The sequence below is a fragment of the Tachypleus tridentatus genome, chromosome 12, assembly GCF_004210375.1.
Source record: "Tachypleus tridentatus isolate NWPU-2018 chromosome 12, ASM421037v1, whole genome shotgun sequence".
Classification (NCBI taxonomy): domain Eukaryota; kingdom Metazoa; phylum Arthropoda; class Merostomata; order Xiphosura; family Limulidae; genus Tachypleus; species Tachypleus tridentatus.
In genome coordinates, this window is record NC_134836.1 from 92,404,157 (window position 1) to 92,421,369 (window position 17,213).

General features: G+C 34.4%; 1 pseudogene across 1 annotated transcript in view; it reads left to right on the forward strand.

Moving 5' to 3' along the window:
* Nucleotides 1-1,929: 1,929 nt before the first annotated feature.
* The window catches only part of LOC143233998 (bifunctional 3'-phosphoadenosine 5'-phosphosulfate synthase-like), a 28,604-nt pseudogene continuing 13,320 nt past the window's right edge, over nucleotides 1,930-17,213 (forward strand). Inside the window, exons 1-3 of the transcript XR_013018468.1 lie at nucleotides 1,930-2,261; nucleotides 8,144-8,258; nucleotides 13,701-13,936. The product of XR_013018468.1 is annotated as a bifunctional 3'-phosphoadenosine 5'-phosphosulfate synthase-like (transcript). The remainder of the gene's footprint in view (nucleotides 2,262-8,143; nucleotides 8,259-13,700; nucleotides 13,937-17,213) is intronic.

The window sequence follows — 17,213 nt, forward strand, 5'->3', positions numbered from 1 at the left end:
AATGGGCTGTATAAGTTACTGATTTTTTTTCATAGAATGGCCTCATTGAAAGTCACGTGATGTTTTTGATGTTCAACTACTTAGAAGAAAAGGCATTCTGAGGTGCAAAAGTTATAACTTCGATCATAAAAATTCCCTACACTTTCCCAGAGACCAATCGCCTTGGTTAACCATAGGCTGGTTATTTTACTTATATTAACAAAGAATACGTATTCTTCATCAAAGCGACATTCGTGAATTATTCTCTCAGTTTCTCTTACCAAAATAGGGGAAAAAATAAATAACAAAAATCCACTTATCTTTGTGAAATACGTGACATGATTTGTTGTATGTATGATATCATAACTTATTTACCCATTAAACTGTCTATGGTTGAATCTCTATCCATTTTTTTTCACGAGGACTTCGGTAAAATGTTGATATAATTTGACCCCGAGGTTTATATAAATCTATTATGTATATGATAATATGATTTGGTAAATCTTACTTGAATGAATAAAATATCTCGTCAAAATAAACAGTGTATGTAATCATTTAAGTGCATAATTCGAGAGACGACGAGTAATTATTGGGTTGAGGAATAATTCGTGAGCGTTTTTTCAAGTTAAAAAAAATATATTCATAAATGAAACGCTTTCGCAAATTATTTCATGTCATTTGGTAGATAATTTTTTGCTCTAATAGATGGTGTGTTTGATTTTCATATGTCTTTAATTTTTGCTTTCATTTTCAGCTCATAAAATGGACTGTCAAGTGGACAAAATCGAGCATTTTCGACACCATCTGCTTTTCGCATTTAATTTCTTGCAATTTCGTTTAAAACAATGCATACTATATACCTAGGTATTATATGAAATAAAGTATCATAGTAAATGTTTTGGGTGTAATGTGTTCATGCATTGAAGTATTGTATAGTCTTGCATGTAATGCTTGAATGAAATTATTTAAAAACGCTCACGAATTATTCCTCAATCTAATATATTAAGTGTAATTATTAATTTCAAGAATCAATATTAAATAACAGAAATGAACCATTTCTTCACACTTACTTAAGAAATCGAATAAACAGAGAATGAATTTTTAACTGATCGCATTTTAGCCATATACTTCCATCAACGGCGAATATTCAAATCGTCAGAAGAATAGTTTTTAGGCGGAAGCTACTATAGTTTGGAAACGGCTCTCAAACAAAACGTAATATAAAGTAAGGAACAAACTAATCATGCGGTAGTATTCATTAAATAGAATCGTGGGTGTTACTTATGTAACACACTGTAATAGACACACATGGAGAGATTTCTCATGCTATAACAACCTTAAGCAAACTAACATATGTGTGTGTATGTATATATATTTATTTACGCCAATAAGTCTACGCAAGTTTCAAATTCTTCCACTCAAAAGTATTCTAACGATCGGGAATTAGATTATGAGAGTCATTCATAGAATAACAAACGAAAGTACTCTATTTTATTGTTTCGAATGTAATTTACAAATAATTAATAAATATTAAAGAAAAATAAAAAAGTTGGATTAAGAATATATCGGTACAGTACATAAGGAACATATCTATCAGCACTAAAGACCACGTGCTAATCTTTACTGATTAGAATAATATTTGAGGGTAACAGTAGGGTCAATGTACATGTATAGTGTTAAAGTATAGCGATACGGCGCCATGTCATTACTGAATATGTGCGTAAGGACAAGAGTGTGTAACATTTAGATGTTTTTCAGATTGTTTTGACATTAATTTTGAGGTTACGTTTTAGCTAATATATTACTAATGTATTACTAATATTAGTAATACATGTTGTGATAACGTTTTCACGATGCCCTTCGTTTATACTGAGTATGTTAAAGTGCTTAGTCATTATACACCTAGTAAAGTGCTTCAAAGTGATAAAAAATATAAAGATAATACACATAGTAATCTTCAAGAACCAATAGCAATGACTTAGCATTTTTCACTTTGTTATGTTTTGTGAGTAGGGGTAGACAACGTCACGTTTCAAGGACTTTACTCTATCAGTGGAGATTTCTCTCCTGTGTGTCTTCAACACATATTTAAAAGGCTGGGAATAACAGATGTATAGAAGAAAATAGGTCAAGACGTTTGTGAGAAAACTAAAGAAACTGAAAGTTCAACCCAGACTGTATTTATTTTGTTCGATGTACTAGCGTAACTTATTATTTTTTTAAGAACTGAACGGACTTCGTAGTTGCTGGTCATTATGTCTCGCCCTGCACCTTTATACACGGTATGCATGACTTAAAATATATATTGTTCTTAATTTCGATCACTTGATAGATAAGTTTTTTCACCTTATTGGTTTAATTTTTGTAATTATAAAAAACAATATTTAGTTTTTACAAGCTTATTTGAATGAAATGTGGCCCGGCATGGCCAAGCGTGTTAAGGCGTGCAACTCGTAATCTGAGGGTCGCGGGTTCGCATCCCCGTCGCGCCAAACATGCTCGCCCTTTCAGCTGTGGGGGCGTTATAATGTAACGGTCAATCCCACTATTCGTTGGTAAAAGAGTAGCCCAAAAGTCAGCGATGAGTGGTGATGACTAGCTGCCTTCCCTCTAGTCTTACACTGCTAAATTAGGGACGACTAGCACAGATAGCCCTCGAGTAGCTTTGGGCGAAATTCAAAAAATAAACAAACAAACTGAATGAAAGGTGAGCCTTTTTGATAGTAGAAGTTAAATGCCAGAAGTTTGCTACAGTATACGCTTTGATAAAGTCCAGTTTTCTAATTTTTACAAAATACAACAACAACAAAACTTCTAGTATAATTCTGATAATTTTAGTATAATAATGCAACATATGTTTATGCAATATCCTGGACCCAAATTAGCCATTATTATTTGCAGGAAGTGACGATAAAACATTTGTTGTATATTTTGTAAACATATAATATAAAATATTTTAAAAAATTAAATATTGTCTTATGAACTAACTATGTTCAACAATAAATGCAACTAAAGCATTTTACGATTTCTATATAATATAATACAATCTGTACAATACCGATTCTCAGTCGATATGATAATGACGAGAAAGGAGCAGATACTTTTACCTGTTATTGTTATTTGTTTTTCGTCTTTAAAGTACTGTGAAAGAGTTTTTAACATCATAAGAATTGACTAGACGAAAGAAAATATTTTTACAGTTTGCAAAGATCTAATTTTTTTCTCTATAAATATTCTCATACTTAAAGAAAAAAATTATGGAGAAAAACGACGAAAATATAATTAAGGTGATCTTATATATGGAAAAAATATGAGACGTAAACCTCACTCACGTTGTTTATGTACGACGGAGTATTGGGAAATCAACGACGGTTAAAAGCTCTGTAACAACTGTAAGCTTCAGCATTGCCTTTATATCCCAGTTTATTTAAAATTTCATGAACATGATATACGTGAAGAAGCATTTGGAAAACTGTTAATACATATTTCGATATTCAAAGACTGGTTTGTGTATTACAGTGTACACCACCAAAGTTTATACATTAGGAACGTTAGTCTGGGCGCCGGATAGTCTGATGGTTAAGGGGCTTTACCCTTGTAATCTACGAGTAGCGGGTTCGAATCCACCTTCAACATATATGCTTCCTATGTCAGCCACAGGAGTATTATAATGCTACGAATAATTCCACTATTTGTCGGTAAAAGAGTAATCCAAGGATTGGTGGTGGTGATAAAGAGCTGTCTTACATTTCTAAATTAGGGATGACTAATGCAGATACTCCTCGTGCGAAGTGTAAAACAATTTTCCATTGGTACAGTGGTAAGGCTACGGATTTACAACGCTACCTTCAGAGGTTCGATTCCCCTCAATGAACTCAGCAGATGGCCCGATGTGATTTTCGTACACCGAAAACACATACTTCAATTTTTTTTTTTTCATTTCTAAGTACCAGTCTTGTTTCTTCTTAATCATTTCAATTGGATTAATTGCCTTAAATGTTTATTTTCTCAAATAATATTTGACGATAAACAAGAGATGAGAAGAAAAAATACCACGAACAAAAGTTGTTGTCAATATTAAAATATCTTTTTTTTGTGGTACCAGTTTTTATCCTTTTTCTTTTCGATTTCATCGTAACATCTCGAAGTTTTAGCTGATATTTTGTTTTTTTTTAATATTTGACATTGTTTTTAACCTCTTTCATTGAAAGTTTAGTTTTTCTTTCTTTCCAAATTTTGCTGTTTTATAAATTAATTTTTACGAAACTATGAAATAAATCTCATTGGATATTTGATAAAAGAAGTTCCATTATGATAAAGACGAAAGCCGGAAACGAAAGTAAAATATTTTTTATTACCACTGTGTGTGTGTGTAATTTCATTTAGCAACGCCACCCGGGCTGTCTGCTGAGTCCACCAAGGAAATTTACCACTGGAAGTCTTTAAATTTGAAATAAGCAGTTACTGTTAATTAGCTATGCGTTGTACAAGTTAAAGTGCCCGTTTGTTATATCCTGATTCTTCTGATATTTAACAGTTTATTTAACTTGGTTGGCTTTGTTTATTTGTTTCTTTTTGAATTTCGCACAAAGCTGCTCGAGGGCTAGCCGTCCCTAATTTAGCAGTGTAAGACTAGAGGGAAGGCAGCTAGTCATCAGCACCCACCGCCAACTCTTGGGCTACTCTTTTACCAACGAATAGTGGAATTGACCTTCACATTATAACGCCCCCACGGCTGAAAGGGCGAGCATGTTTGGCGCGACCGGGATGCGAACCCGCGACCCTCAGATCACGAGTCGCACGCCTTAACACGCTTGGCCATGCCGGGCCGACTTGGTTGGCACTTGACACGTAATCTGAGGGTCCCAGGTTCGAATCCCCGTAACGCCAAACATGCTATTCTTTTAAGCTGTGGAGGTGTTATAATGATACGGTCGATCCCACTACTTGTTGGTAAAAGAGTAGACCAAGAGTTGGCGGTGGATGGTGATTACTTCCTTCCCTCTTGTCTTACACTGCTAAATTAGAGACGGCTAATGCAGATAGCCCTCGTGTAGCTTTACGCGAAATTTAAAACATACCAAACAAAACCATAAGATGTATAAATCTATAACACTTGTTATTTATAACCGAAGTTTACATAAGCGAATTTCGAATTACATTTTCATGATATTTAATACAAAAAATTATTTTCTTAGCTGATATTAGAGCTATCTTCGCCATATTGAAGAAAAATTATAAATCCAAAGTGGATTTTTAATGAAAAATAGTTAGTTGTAAAAGTAAATAAAAAACCAAAAATCATGAAGTAAATATTTTCGCAAACTCGATTTTATGTTTTACTTTTTATTGAATTTCTTAAACCTATCGTCATACCAAACGATAATCAGGGACAAAAAAATGAAAACTTAGCAAGTGATAAAAATCCAAAGTTAATCATACATTTTGTTTTGGGGCCTGACATGGCCTAGCGCGTTAAGGCGTGCGCTTCGTAATCCGAGGGTCGCGGGTTCGCGCCCGAGTTGCGCCAAACATGCTCGCCCTCCCAGCCGTGGGGGCGTTGTAATGTGACGGTCAATCCCACTATTCGTTGGTACAAGAGTAGCCCAAGAGTTGGCGGTGGGTGGTGATGACTAGCTGCCTTCCCTCTAGTCTTACACTGCTAAATTAGGGACGGCTAGCACAGATAGCCCTCGAGTAGCTTTGTGTGAAATTCCAAAACAAACAAACCATTTTGTTTTACTCAGCGACATGTCAACGGACTTGCAATGCTAAAAGTCGAGTATCGATACTCGTGGTTGGAATAGCACAGACAGCCCATTGTGAATTCTTGTATTTAACTTCACATAAAAAATAAACATTTTGTCTTATCTAATTTAAAGAGTAAATCTATATACTGCTACCTAAAGGATTTGACAGTTACTTACCTCCATTTTTAAACAACTCTTAAATATTTATGTTTCTTGGCACTTTTCAACCACTTACGTTTTTTAACAAGCGTTAAAAAATTGGTTTTATCTTTTTATCCACTGCTATCACGTTTCGACGGGATGTTTGTTAATACAGTGTAAATATTTTATCAAAGTTAGAGCGATTGATAACACTCCTTTGACGTAGGGTCTGGTTTGAAGTAATTATGCACAAATTCAGTCATTTCAAGAACGGAAAAAAATTACTTTATAAATATTTCTACCATAAATTTTCAAATAATTAAAACAAAACCCACAAAACACCAGGAATATTTAATGATAAAAATAATATTATGATGAAAGACAACAAATCAAGGTTAGAAATATTATAATTAAAACTGTCTTGAAATAAACAAATTTAAACGTTCACTAATATTGAGTTTGACATATAGGTGTTTATAAGAAAGTAGCTTGTATTCTTATTATTTTATATGGTTCAGGATAACCATAGTTTATATAAGAACAAGATTTCAGGACCCTTAATGTACTTCGAAACACATTTTCCATTGTCAGGTGACGATGTTTAGATACTATTGATTGAATTCGTGATTTCAATTTAATTTGTATTCACTTAACAAAATATGAAAATATCTTCCACTCTATATAGACATCAGTTTCCAAAAGCATGCTTAAAACAACGGCTCTAAAGTTCATTAAGGTTCTTCAGTAGAAAATTGTTTGTTTTTGAATTTTGCACAGAGTTACACGAGGGCTATATGGGCTAGCCGTCCCTAATTTAGCAGTGTAAGCCTAGATGGAAGGCAGCTAGTTATCACCACCCACCACCAACGCTTGGGCTACTCTTTTAGCCAGGAATAGTGGGATTGACTATCACATTAGAACGTTCCCACAGCTAAAATAGCGAGCATATTTGGTGTGGCGGGGATTCGAATCCGCGACCCTCGGATTACCAGTCGAGTGCCTTAACCACCTCCTCACGCCGCTCATTGGGAAACGTATCAGGCATATGGATAAATAAAACTGCTATCATTCTATGTTATTCTAACATCTCCACAAAAACAATCTTTGATTTCGAGGTATAAATGAAAGCTTGTGACCTTTCGACATTCTTGTTTATGTTTTACAGTGACTGATTTTGAATTTGAGGTGTTTATTTTAGACGTAAATGTCATTTCGCGGATAAATATGCTTATTCATATTGACTTAAGATGTGTTACTGAACCAATTGCTGGCCTGGCATGGCGAGGTGGTTAAGGCACTTGACTCGTAATCCGAGGTTCACGTGTTCGAACCTTGTCACACCAAACATGCTCTCTCTTTCAGCCGTCGGGGCGTTATAATATAACATTTAATCCCACTATTCGTTGGTAAAAGAGTAGCTTAAGAGTTAGCGATGGGTGGTGAGAACTAGCTGCCTTCCTTCTAATCTTACACTGCTAAATTAGGGATGGCTAGGCTCAGATAGCCCTCGTGTAGCTTTGCCTGAAATTCAAAACAGAGTAAAACCAATTACTGACTCAAACCGCTGTGCGAGTTCATCCGTTTCTAGGAGAACATTGATGGTTCTTTACTTTAAAATTATGTCTTTGTTGTCTCCACAATGTTTAACAGTATCCTTGTATGATTAATTCCATTCAGAAATACGACATACACTAGAAGTACTTTCTTAGGTTCCCCAAAATGTTCTGTTTCAAGAGTAAATAAAACCAAAATTAAGAATAACAAATATTTTTGTTTCTTAGTATTGAAGTTCGTATGTTATGCTCTGCTATAGCCTACAATGTGCATAATGTTTCTCGTGATTCATGACATGCGCACTTTTCACTGACGTTCCGACAGAACAAAGCGCAACATTAAGTGTTCCTTATGCTACGTCATTTTAATGTCTACTGACTTGCTAACAGACAGTACAGCACTGTGGTGCGAGTGAATAAAGCAGGTGACTTCTCCAGTTAATCTTCGGTCCCTTTTCGGAAAAATAAATAAAAAGATAATTGTCCAACCATAAATTTCTTCTAACAGAAATTTACTCTGAACAATATACATATAAATATATGTATATATATATATATATATATATATAGGTGCTAAACATGATTGTGGTGTTAGGGATATCATACTTAGCGATTTATCACTTCTTTAATATATGCAAATTGTTCATACAAAACGTAAATAATTTATTCTAATTACTATAACATGAGTTCTTGCGAAGCTAATCCGAATTTGTTTTTCAGTCTCAACTGAAAGCTACGAATGTCTTCGAACAAACACATCATGTTTCCAGAGCAAAACGAGGCCAGATTATGGGCCAACGGGGAGGATTTCGTGGATGCACTGTATGGTTTACAGGTAAGGTTTGAATTTTGTTGCTTTATGTAAACTGTCAGGATCTAATTCTTTTCTGTTTGTTAACTTGCATAAAAAATAAGAGTATCATTGCCAAGCAATAAGGTATTCGATACCACTGAGGTTCATTTTAATGCATTACTTAGTTTTACTTTTAGAAACCTGAAAGAATGATTGATTTATTGATTTTTATGTTATGTTCTAACTACGTCCTAAAATGTTGGCTACATTTGTATGGAGGCTTACATTAGATTTTTTTTTTTGTGTATTTATTTGATGGGCAGTTCAAAATCAATCTGTAGTCATTTTATAACAAAAGAAGCAATTGTCATTCGGTTAATTATGTGAAAATATCACCTGTTATAAAAAATATCGACGACTATAACCTGTTCTCCACGTGCTGTGTAACAGATTAGTAGACATTATTTGTTCAAGTTATTCTGTGTTCAATCCCGATCTTCTTTATTTATGCCATAAAACTCCAACTCGATAACTACATTTACTTAAACCAGAAACGCCTTGAAGAGAAGTAATCTATTATTAAATCTAAAATTCCACTCTGATAATTAGTTAGATTGTATTATGTTTAGTGTCAATAGACCCGGCATGGTCAGGTGGTTAAGGCACTCGACTCTTAATCCGAGGGTCACGGATTCGAGTCCCCGTCCCACCAAAAATGTTTGCCCTTTCAGCCTTTGGGGTGCTATAATTCGTCAGTCAATCCCACTATTCGTTGGTAAAAGAGTAGCCCAAGAGTTTACGTTGGGTGGTGATGACTAGCTGCCTTTCCTCTAGTCTAACACTCCTAAATTAGGGACGGCTAGCCCTCGTGTAGTTTGGCGCGAATTTAAAAAAAACAAACAAACAATCAATGTCGGTAAATAACTGTAGTGTAGCTACATATTTAAGTTAAAGAGATATCAATGTTAATAAGCTATAAGATATATAAATTTATATTTTAACTTATTGCATTTCTAATTTAGTGCACTTGTCACTACTGATATTTTCTACCGCAATCGCCAATCTCATGAAATTAAGCCTAATGAACGATACATAACAGTAAGTGTAACAACGTTAATTAGGGAGAGATACACTACTTTATTTATTTATTAAGGACTCAGTAATTTTAGAAGTCTAGCTGGCATAACTTAATTGTCGGATTGTTTACTTATACCACAACGCACTCCATTCGACTTTCACCGACGCAGAAAATATTGTCATTTTCATTTCAGTCAGATGATATGCAGATGAAAGAGAAGGTCGTCTTAAAACAGCGTTGCTGTATGACTGCACGCACGATTTCGTCCATGTTTACTATTCTTTTCGAAACTGGAAAAGTCGAATACTCAAAAAAATATTTCACGTTCTGTTTCATCATTATTATACGTATGACGTCAATCTTTTTACGTGCAAAATCCAGACGTTGCACATTGCAATATAGCTTTAAACCCTATGGATTTTTTTTTCTCTTAGGCACTGTTTCAGTTGGTCGCCTCTCACGTAGCTGGTACTACCACTGTTTTTCAGAATGTGAATGCGTGCTCATATTGCGTCCCTTTGAAAGTATCTACGCCTTCACATCACTGTGACTTCCACTACTGTGATTAGCGTCCAGCTGTAGATAAGAAGATTCAAGGTTTGAGCTGTGATACGCTATTGTACGTACGCCACAGTTTCAGCTCTGGGATTATATGCTTATAAAAATCAATTTCGCTGTTCATTTCAGAGTAGTGACACAGGCAGCAGGTACTGGTGTTTTTTTGTACTACCTGTGGTCGGTACTTAGGGTTGACTCAGTGATATTTAATCTTATCATTTAAGGTGGCATGCAAATCGAAAATGGCAAAACAGATGCTTGATGGACCTGATTAGGAATAAACTTATGCTGACGAAAGGCAGAATCAGTAAGCAACAAGAACGTAATTTCATTCGAGTGGAAATTACATAAAACAAAGATTTGTTTCCAACAGAAACCTTGAATGAACTAGCGACACCAGCTAATATATTGCTATCGAATTTAATTATTGTTCAGGTTCTCATGATGAAATGTCATGAAGTGAATACCGCCATTTGGTACCTTATAATATATATATATATATGTTAAGTATTACAATATATCGCGGACGAATCTCCTATTATGTTACGTACGTTAGGTATTTCGATTTCAAACAGCCGGAAATTCGAATTTGAATTGAGAAACTAAGTAAATGTTAATATGTTTCAAATTTATGATATTTGCTAACAAGATTAATACACACAATTTTCTTTTTCAACCCAAATATATTTTAATGTACAAATAGTAATACAGTTGATAATAAGGACTATTATAAATAGTTATCTCAAACGATGATTTATATACAACAGTTTTACAAAATTTCATACAATACTGAGTCTTTTTTTCGATCTAGAACTGAATATTTTATCCACGATTCAAGTCAATGACAAATAAATTAATTCTGATTTCATACTGTAACACCTTGCTTAAGCAAGCTAGTTTTGTTAGCTTCACACCGCTGACTTTTTACTGATGAAGATATTTAATGTCATCGCAGAAATACTAACATCTGAAGTTAATTCACTGAAGTTAAATGGGTTATAACGTTCGAAATTTATAAATGTCTCTGGGCAAATTCTGTAGTTTTCCGATTAGTAAATATTAATTACAATTGTAACTTCTGAGTTTTATAGAACACCGACTGTAGCAACCCAATAACAATAATTGTCTCTTGACGTGTCAGTTTATATAGTTTAAGGAGAGATTTTTAAATGATCAACACTGTTTGAAAACACGCCAGTGTTTTTGTAAAACAAATATCGTTGACTCTTACTCTTAAGAATCTTCTACAAATTTAGAGAACAGGCAGGACTTGCGCAATACACCGCCAACAATATACGTCTCATGCATAAAACTGTAACACAAGTAGATATTAAAATAAACGTATAATTGTAAATCCATTAGAATATATGTATATAAATGATCGAATTTGTTCCTTGAAATATAATATTTTTGTGAGTTCTTTATAAATTACTAGAGGGCACTCAGAAGAGTGCATAAACCTGGTACGTGTATGTGTGTTTTTCTTATAGCAAAACCACATAAAGCTATCTGCTGTGTCCACCGAGGGGAATTTAACCTCTGATTTCAGTGTTGTAAATTCGTAAACTTACCGCTGTCCCAGAGAGTGTCTCCCGCTGTGCATCGTTGGTCATATTCTACCCTTAAAAAACATAAAATGCGTTCTTATATTCGTAATTTTCAACGGACAAGAATCCTTTTTGGAAGGACAGTTATGAAAAAAATTCTGACTGAGTTATAGAGCAAAAACAGTGTGAATAATCAGTCTCTATGTTAACAGATAGTGTTTTTATCCTTGACTCTCTAAATTCTAATCACTTACACTTTGGGTAATTTGCCTAACGTATACCAACTTCTATCCAAATCCATTCAGCCATTAACGAGAACTCTTGATGACAAACACATAAACACACACACACAGGATTGGAAACATTGCTTCCGTCACCTTCGGTGACAGAGGTAAATAACACAGAAAATATGTGTTTAACACTATATATAGGTTCACAATTGTTAGTAGCGGCTATCTTGGGAATAATTGGTGTATTAGAAATATTACAAGTCACCTGTATAATAAATTCCAAGCGATATTCAAAAAGTTACTAATAACACCCGTCGTTGTTTTAGGGCAATTTATTATCAACACCTGAGATGAGTCATTTTAAGCTCCAATTGAATCCATATTTTTTGACTTGGAAGTTTTATTATATATTATGAACTGGAACTGAAATATTAAACCTTTAAAAAGAGACCACTAGAAGTCAGGGATAACTTTCCTTAGTTTTTAACTATTTTAATCAGAGTGATAGAGCAACCACCTAACACCATCTGCTACCTTAAGGGCTTTTTCTGTTCTTTGAAATCAAGTGAAGGGCGTTCTGCTACTTTTGTAACTTCACTATAGTGCTCATCAGAATTGAGTCTCCAATCTGGACATTTCGATACGTCGCTCAATATACGTACTTCTCTATATATATATTAGATGAAGACATTATTTTTACTGTAAGAAGATACCCCTTAAAGCCTCTAACAACAAGATTTCCAGTGTTAAAAATAATTAGGCGTCATGAGGTAAAATTTATAACGTTACGTTTAACAGCAAACTACCCTTGTAAGAAAAATACTGACGTAAGCTTAAAAGATCTAAGCTCTTTGCTCATAAGTTATCATTTTTTAAAATAGATAATTGACTTCATATGGCATACCGTATAAAAAAATTCAAAATGTTTTCGTACAAGTTACAGAATTTGGCCTGATTCATGTACCTCAAGGGTTTCGAATTTTCATATTCATTTTTCGTCCAGTTATTCTGATTTGTTAGGTATTTTTGTGTGTTGTTTTTCCTTCTGGAGTTCAGAACTAAACAAATATATATTATTTAAATGCAAAGAACAAAGACTAATAATGTGAGAAATTCAATAGAAAACCTAAGGAAATAATCTTCTCATTCATACTCTTACATCAGCAATCAAAGCGCACAATAGCATGTTCAGTTTAGTGTTGCCTGGATTGTTGTATATTATGCAGTAGTTATTCAACACAAACTGAAACCCTAAATAATAACATGCACTTTTTATACATTTTTACAAATAAACATATTACTGCTTACGACTTTTAACAAAAGAAAAAGGCGAATATCACGTATAGTCGTGAGTAATGCATATTACACATTGACCTATCTTTGTGTCATTATTATGTGACATGCTTTTTTAAAACTGCATACCTTGAGTTATCGGAGCAATTCTTCCGTTTCTCATACATGTCGTTTGTTTCTGGTAAAATCGTAAAGTCCCTTCTTTAAAGCTTCTTTACTGCGATTAATATTGAGTGCTATAAAAAGTCTCATAAAAAACGACATTTGTTCGTTTGGAAATAAGCACAAAACTACACGATGAACGTCTGTGCTCTGCCCACCTAGAATATCGAAAGCGGGTTTCTAGCATTGTAAGTCCGCAGAGATACCGCTATGCCACTGGGGTGCTCGTGGTAAAGATTGAGTAACAATTACGAAAAGTTTCTCAGAGATTCAAAAATATTTTTTCAAGCATTACTTTCCGTGTTTAGATGTATTTTAAGCATATCTTAATATCTGAAGGTGAAATATTCTAAGCAGTTTTCATTTAATCAATATATATATATATATTTCATACGTTTGTATTAGCAGAAAACATCACTCCACTTATTTACATGAGGGAAAAGTCTCTATAATTTTGAGCGTTATACAATGGTATAACACTTGTATTTTGTTCTTTTCCCATGTGATTCGATATATTTCACTTTTATCTTCAAATTACGGTGATACTAACGTAGCTAGCGATATCAGTAGCATTTTCTTCAGCTGAACAATGTCTTTTTTTTCTCTTCTTGTAAAGGCTTATCAGGAGCTGGAAAGACTACAATATCGTTCGGAGTAGAAGATTACCTTTGTGCTCAAGGAATTCCAGCCTATGCTCTAGACGGAGATAACGTTCGTCATGGTTTAAACAAAAATTTAGGTTTCAGCGCAGAAGATCGAGAGGAAAATATCCGTCGAGTGGCTGAAGTGGCCAAACTATTTGCTGACAGTGGTGTAGTGGCTCTAACCAGTTTTATCAGTCCATTTGCCAAGGTACGGGAATGGAGTATTCTTGAATTGAAAGCTGTAACCTTGAATGATGTAAAATGAATTTTATTATATCCAAAAACCAAATATTGACGACGAAATAATTGACAGTTTTAAATTCGTATGGTTAGTTCCTAAACAGTTTTAAACTTACTGTCTTCAGCACTGTTCAAATATGCATTAATTATCAAAATGAACAGTGTGTTGATATTAGTATTTGGAGCCAAAACTAGCACCAGTTTAGAAAGTTAAAATAAATCTTTGATATGCTGTATTACAAAAATGACTTTTATTGCTGCTTTTCTGATTTAGTATGTGGAGCAGGCATGATCATGATATTAATGCGTCCAGAGTATGGATCCGAAGATTCATGGTTTTCAGCTCAATGCTGCTTTTCCAGATTTTATAGCATTAATAGTGACGATTAAAAGAGTCAAAGTAATATCTGTGACAAGTGAGGCTCGGTGGGTAGCGTACGGAACACTGAATACGCGGGTCCATAGTTCACGTTCTGTTACGACAATATTGCGCACTTTGAGTTCGTAGGTGCGTTAAATGGTAACAAACAAATCCCACAATTCGGTCATACAGTAGTAGCCCAGGAATGGGTGATGAGTGATGTTCGCTGGGTGTCTCCTCTCTAAGGAATCAGCTCAAAATTAGAAACAGATGTTAAACTGACTAAAAAACTATTGCAGAAATAAGTAAGAACTTTTGATTTTGTGTATTGTTTGTTTGTTTTTTTTAATTTTGTGCAATGCTACTCGAGGGTATCTGCGCTAGCCATCCCTGATTTTGCAGTGTAAGACTAGAGGGAAGGCAGCTAGTCCTCATCACCCACCTTTGGGCTATTCTTTTACCACCAAATAGTGGGATTGACCGAAATACTACAACACTTCAGGGATTGTAAAGGAGAGCATGTTTTGTGTAACGAGGATTCGAACCCACGACCCTTAGATTACGAGTCGAGCTCCTTGACCACCGTCCATGCCGGGCGTTTGATTTTGATTTTGTGTAATTGATATAACGTGGAAATAGAGTTAACAGGCACACTAAGTAACAGCATATAAAGTATAATCTTACATACTTTAACTTAGAGATGTTTCTTTCTTCTTCAATTCAAGAAGTTTTGTTTATTTTTAAAAAAATATATTTCAAAAGATCCAGCTACGGAATTGTAATAGTTCGATTTTTAGATTTTGCAGTTTAAAAAAAAAAGCAACCAATTACATTTTGTTTCCATACGGCGGTAACGTTTAGCTCTTGAGCTCTAGTTCTAAAACAGTGACTAAAATTTCAATAACAAAGCATAAGTCTCCTCTAGTACAGCGGTAAGTCCATGGATTTACAGCGCTAAAATTAGGGATACGATTCCCCTTAGTGGATTCAGCAGTTAGCCCGACATGGCGTTGCTATAAAAAAATAAACAGTTGCATAACTGAGTGATTCGTACTTAATGGAAATTAAGTTTCGTAATACAAGAATTTTATTTTATCCTGTCACTCAGCATATCATTTGTGCCGCTCAAATCTTGAATTCATTCACATTTGGTTTCCTCTCACAGTCATTTTGAAAATACTTTCGAATCTTTGCCGGATTCAGCTCACCAACACCTGTTCTTCTATAAGTGTGTATAAACAAGCGGTGTCGTCCACACTGAACTCATGTAAGCCTATACCCAACTTGTGGGCGTTTGAAAATAGAAATTCGTTCTTTAAATGAAAACAACTGATTTCGTCAGATAAGAGGCTTCATGATAGATTTAAAATCAATGTGCGTATTGGTTGACTGAAGGATACGTTTCAGTTCTTTTGCTATGCAAACATGTTTGTTGTAAAGTTACAAACGTGGGAAGTTGTAGTATCTCATATCACTTCCCAGGAGATGTACTTTAGCGAGTAGGGTGTCGATTATATTTCATTTATATAGAAACAGCATATGTTTGTATACGTTAAGACGAAATAGCGAAGTTTACGGTTGAAATGCATTTCAATCTGTGACAAATTCTGTTCTCACGGCGGGAGTACGAAATTTCTCATAGATTCAAGATTCTGTTCTATTAAGCATATTGTATTACAAGCGACTTTTTTAGGTTTAATAAAGATACATAAAACATGAAAATGGTGTTAAAAAAGAATACTTTATCATCCATGCTGGCAACAGCATTGTTCAGAATTCTTTATTTCTCGACAAAACTACATAAACCCTCGACAATGTGCCAAAGTTTCCATTGTATGTACCTTTAACATTTACAGGTTTGCACAGCGTAACGAAACATAAGCGCATTATTGAGCCGATCTGTATGCACATTAATTTTAAATTTATTACCAATCCTTAAGTATTTCTTAGTCAGTAGTTTTTCTTTAAAGAACTGCCCTCTGTTTTCAAACGCTTACATATCGTGTATCAGTTTATTTAATCTCACTGTGGCGAGATACAATGCATTAACAGTTCATTCTTTACCCTCGTGTTTCCACTGGCTCAGCGGACTCGCACCGCTACAAACCAGGTTTCGATACCCGTGTATTTCGTACAATTAGTATTGTTGAATACTGATAACAAGGTTATCAGAGCTTAGTTCCAAACAAAGAAACTTTAATCTTGTAAATAGAATAATATCTAAGTGCAAGAACTTAGAATTAGTCACAGATTCAAGACACATCTCAACAATAACTGTGATAGAAAACCAATTATAAACTACCTTGAGATCTTGACCATTGCAAGTGATGTAATAAATAAGGATATAATAAGTTTTGTACATTACTAAACTTAAACCTGTACGATATGAGGATCCTCTTAAAGAAATAGCAGCATTAACTGTTACACCTATGACCTCCATTTACAGTTAAAATTGAATCTCACGTTTAGAGGACTATCGTTGCTTTAACCTTGGATCTTCATCTACAGTGTGACACATTTACGACTGCTCCATGGTTGGCTTTGCTGAGGTTAGGAATATCAGAACTCTAAAATGAATCGGGTAATTGTTGTCAAAGATTTTTAGTCCAGTAATACAGAACAAAAAAAATAGGAATATCTTTATGTATTGAATCAGTTATACTCTCAAAACCATGTAGGCTTAGCAAATACGCCAAGTCTGGTCGTTTATAACTCTAATAATCTGGGTTTGATGCCTTCATTGGATCTAGCACAAATAGCCCATTGTGTACTTTTATGCTTAACAACAAACAGATAAAGATGCGAAATCGAAAAAAAATCAGTATCTGCGAATTTTTTATTCAACACCAACAATTATCGATTTTTTGAGACTGAATATGAACAG